At 35.5% G+C, this 5,129-nt stretch overlaps 1 non-coding gene across 1 annotated transcript; it reads left to right on the forward strand.

The window, feature by feature from the left end:
- Nucleotides 1-1,408: 1,408 nt before the first annotated feature.
- Trnat-ggu (transfer RNA threonine (anticodon GGU)) lies at nucleotides 1,409-1,482 on the forward strand. Its single transcript has one exon. It is a non-coding gene; the product is annotated as a tRNA-Thr (tRNA).
- Nucleotides 1,483-5,129: the final 3,647 nt, after the last annotated feature.

Below are 5,129 nucleotides of genomic sequence, written 5' to 3' on the forward strand. Positions count from 1 at the left end.
TCTAGATCGCAGTACGTCCCAAACCCTTAACTCTCTTTGCTCGTGTGGTCAGAAGCTATAGTGTGTGTATGTGTGCCACACACACACACACACACACACACACACACACACACACACACACACACACACATTAACCTGACATAAACCCAAAGGATGTAAATCAACTTTGGAATAAATGCGAGAGATCGCCGAAGCGATGCAGCTTTTTGTAATATATTTTGAAACAAGGAACAGAAAACTGACCAGAAACAAACAATAAATAGCGAAAACTTTCAGCAAAGAAAATGGGTTTTCATTGGGATTCGACCCAGATATATATGTATATATATATATATATATATATATATATATATATATATATATACAGTTGAACCTCTCTTATCCGGCCTCCCTTTATCCGGATCTCTCTATTATACGGACGCAATCTCGCCGTGATTTTTTTTTTTTTAATAATTACGGGAGGAAAGGGGGATTCCCAACTCCTTGAGAACTCCTGCACAAACACACATGAATTACATATTACTTCCAACATTAACATACACCTCTATTTTGGGGTCTGTTACTGAGTGTAACAATGAAAATGTTGCAGTATACACATTACTACATGTGGTACTACAATGGGCTACATCAGTAGGACCTACATGTGTATGTGTATGTATAAAGCATTGAGTCTCCCGTATCCGGCCAAATCCCTTATCCGGATGAGCCCCGGTCCCGACTTGTCCGGATACGAGAGGTTCAACTGTATATATATATATATATATATATATGTATATATATATATATATATATATATATATATATAATGTGTGTGTTTGTAATGTAAACATCTCGTGACTTTTCAGTTGTTTTTATCGAAGATAAATTAATAATTTCCTACTCTACGGCAATACAAGCATCCACAAAACTGTGAAACAAAACAGAGATAGTCTGTGAGACCACATCAGATAGCCAAAATATACACAGGGGACAAATCAAATCTAGTGGACTACTTCCGCTTGGCACGAAATGGAAGAGCTAATATCTTAAGTCCGGTGGACGCAGTGCTATAATTATACTTGGCAGCAGCAAGATCCAACTCATCCCCAGAATCTCTCCAGTTGTTAACAGAACAGTGCTCACTTTCTTCTTGTAGCATGTGCTTAATCATAATGTTCTAATGTCTGCTGTTCATATTGCTCTATAAACGCACACACAATGTATATCACATATTTATATAATTGTGTGTGTGTTCGTGTTGTATTTCCTTCAAAAACATTGAATATATATACATGTATATATATATATATGTGTGTGTGTGTGTGTGTGTGTGTGTGTGTGTGTGTGTGTGTGGCACACATACACACACTATAGCTTCTGACCACACGAGCAAAGAGAGTTAAGGGTTTGGGACGAACACCGATCTAGGGCTTTCAATAGCTCAGTCGGTAGAGCGCCGGTCTGGTAATCCGGAGGTCTCGGGTTCGAATCCCGATGGAAACCCATTTTCTTTGCTCAAAGTTTTCGCTATTTATTATTTTTTTCTGGTCAGTTTTTCTGTTCCTTGTTTCAAACTATATTACAAAAAGCTGCATCGCTTCGGCGATCCCTCGCATTTATTCCAAAGTTGATTTACATCCTTTGGGTTTTTGTCAGGTTAATGTGTGTGTGTGTGTGGCACACATACACACACTAAAGCTTCTGACCACACGAGCAAAGAGAGTTAAGGGTTTGGGACGAACACCGATCTAGGGCTTCCAAAAGCTCAGTCGGTAGAGCACCGGTCTAGTAATCCGGAGGTCTCGGGTTCGAATCCCGATGAAAACCCATTTCTTTTGCTCAAAGTTTTCGCTATTTATTATTTGTTTCTGGTCAGTTTTTCTGTTCCTTGTTTCAAACTATATTACAAAAAGCTGCATCGCTTCGGCGATCCCTCGCATTTATTCCAAAGTTGATTTACTGGTCAGTTTTCTGTTCCTTGTTTCAATATATCTATATCTATATCTACATATATATATATATATATATATATATATATATATATATATATATATATATGATATATATATATATGATATATATATATCATATATGATATATATGAATATACGTAAGTAGAGTGTGAACTGCAATATGGCTGACAGTGCTCAACTATATAGGAGCCCATGTAGTACAATATATAGTAGGATGGAAGGCGTTGCTTTATTAGTGACTTAGCTGTACAGTCTCTTTCAGCCGAAGCATCGTCAGCTGGACAGTCTGTTTCGGCCGAAGCCTCGTCAGCAACTAAAATTAGTTGCTGACGAGGCTTCGGCCGAAACAGACTGTCCAGCTAAGTCACTAATAAAGCAACGCCTTCCATCCTACTATATATTGTACTATATATGAATATATGAATATATGAATATATATATATATATATATATATATATATATATATATATATATATATATATATATATGTATATATATATATTATATATATATATATTCATATATATATATATATATTATATATATATATATTCATATATATATATATATATATATATATATATATATATATTTCAGCACATGTTCATAGCTGTGAACAAGAAATCTATGGAAACCGTTCATCTTTGACATCCAAACAGAGAAAAAAAAAACTCACATAAAACAACAAAAATCTTTTCCCATTATGCAAAAAGTGTTTCTGATATCCACCATAATTGGAGACCTCGGGGAATCGACACTGATTCACGTCCGAATGGCCGGAAACCATGTTGTCAGGCTCGGTGAACGGCCGCTGTCTTGTAAACGTGAGGCTCGGAACTATTACTGTTATCTATAGAACCGTCATGTCCATCAACACTTATGTGTTCAAGAGCAAACTTAGATATGATTAGCATAAACTCAGGAACGGCAGAACGAATCACTTATCAGATTCACTCTTGATTCGAGAGTTGATTTTTTTTTTTTTTTTTTGTCATTTTGAAGAAGGCACATCATTCGATCTGCAGTGTATTCAAGGAAATATCTTTCAGGACAAACTTTTAAGGCTCGCACACAACTAGCTTAAAGTTGTTTCCACTGTACCTTAAAAAGTCGTGATGTGAAGATAATAAGCTGTCATTAATTTGCGCGGGAAGCTATTTTACAGCCCAACGTGATTCGGACCAGGTTTGGCATTCAGACACGAAGCTGTTTTGGAATCCTACCTCAGGCAAGCAGTAATCTCTCAAGGCCCACAAAAGTCACGTGAAAATGAGGTTAACGTGCACATTTATTAACGAAGTTAGGAAAAGCAGACAGTTTACTACAAACAGATATCTTCCAGTTTAAAGGCACTGTGTAATGCAGCTGCATGTTGACTTGTGTTGATTTATGATACCCTCAACATTACTTATGTGGCGAAACTAATACCTGAATATATACGTTCCATATTATTTTACAGTAATTTTTCCGCAATTTTTATTCAGATTACTTGGATACGCTCACAAAAGAAAAACAACAGAAATAATAACAAAAAAACTTTCAAAGCAAGACTCTTCTTGTGGCCTCATCTGTCAATCACTGCTAAAATACTAATATGATTAACATAAGACATTTGAACGCACTTTTCCCTAGACCGAGCATTATTTACATGTTTCCGTGCAATGTCTTTTGTTAGTCATATCACTTACTTTATAGGTAAAGGTGCATACCAATGTCCTTTGTTAATCGTTTTAGTACTTTAGCAATGATTAATAGATGAGGTAATAGGCAGAAGCTTGGTTTGATCTTTTCTTCTTCTTTTTTTGCGAGCGTATCCAAGTAATCTGAAGAAAAATAGTAGAACAATTATTGTAAACTCTATGGAACTCATAAGATCTTCGATTCGCCACACAAGTGATGTTGAGGGTATCATGGATAAACACAAGTAAACATGAATTTATATTGCATAATAGGTCCTTTGCTGAGTACGAATACTGCAACAATTTTTCATCTTTCATATATGACATTGTGTCAAATGTACTTTACTTCTTAGCAAACCAACTAAACACAATGTGGAAATGTCACAAAAGTGTAGCGTGTCTAAGCTCAATTTTGAACAGCTGTTGAGTCTCGCTGACGCACATACTCACGACGTTCGTACACACAAGCATCAAATTCCAGGAATAGGACATTTCCGTTTAGACAGTTTTTGATTTCGATTGAAATCAGTTTGGTCATGGTGCGACTGAGCTCAGCACAGCCAGTCAAAAATGACTATTTTTTGTTTGACATGCACATAATGCAGCATGATTACATTTGCATGAGTAATAGCGATGGCGGGGTATGTTAAGAAATTATCGTAGTTTTATACACTGTAGAAGCTCAATATATACCATCGTTCTCAAAGTTTGGCGAGTTTGGCCACAGGATCTCCCCCCCCCCCCCTTTCTCTCTCTCACTCTCTCTTAATTTCTCCGTCTTTACGTCGATGTTGCTTATACTATACTATAGCAGACCAAAAATAAAGTAAAGGCATTTCAACATTGGGTATTCAGTTTGTTTATACTTGTTGCTGTGTTAAGCAAGCCTCCTGTAAACTTTCTGGATGACAGGTACAAAAATTGTTATCATAACGTGTACATGACAGTATTTGCACATTAAAGCCACTACTTACCATATGTAGATATGCAAAAAACTCCTTAGTGCTTCATAGTTGTTCTAAAATGTGAGTTACGAGTCGAAATCACCAATGTAAAAATGTCGATCAATATATAATGAATGTAAAGTATTGTTAAAAATACAAAATGTTTAGTTCATTAAATCTTATTTCCAGAATACATACCATATCACGTAGAATCACTCAAAAATCTTTGAGAGATCCCTGAGGTCACTCCAAAATTAGTGAAAATAACACTTTCACTAAAAATTCATTCAAATTTCACTGTAAACTCACTCTATTCTGTTATTTTTCCTTCAAGAGTAAACGTTTTCACTCGCTTATTTTTAGAGAGAGAGAGTAAATAACCCCAAGCTAGCAAGGTTTTTTTTTTTTCGCTTAGTCTCCTTTATTACAAACCATGCATGCAAATTTAGTCAGCTACATTTAAAGAAATATATTCAGCTCACATACGTATATACATGTAATTTCTTACGTTTATCATGCGTTATAGGAAAGTATGATTATTTTTTCGAAATAT

Source organism: Diadema setosum, chromosome 5 (assembly GCF_964275005.1).
Source record: "Diadema setosum chromosome 5, eeDiaSeto1, whole genome shotgun sequence".
NCBI lineage: Eukaryota > Metazoa > Echinodermata > Echinoidea > Diadematoida > Diadematidae > Diadema > Diadema setosum.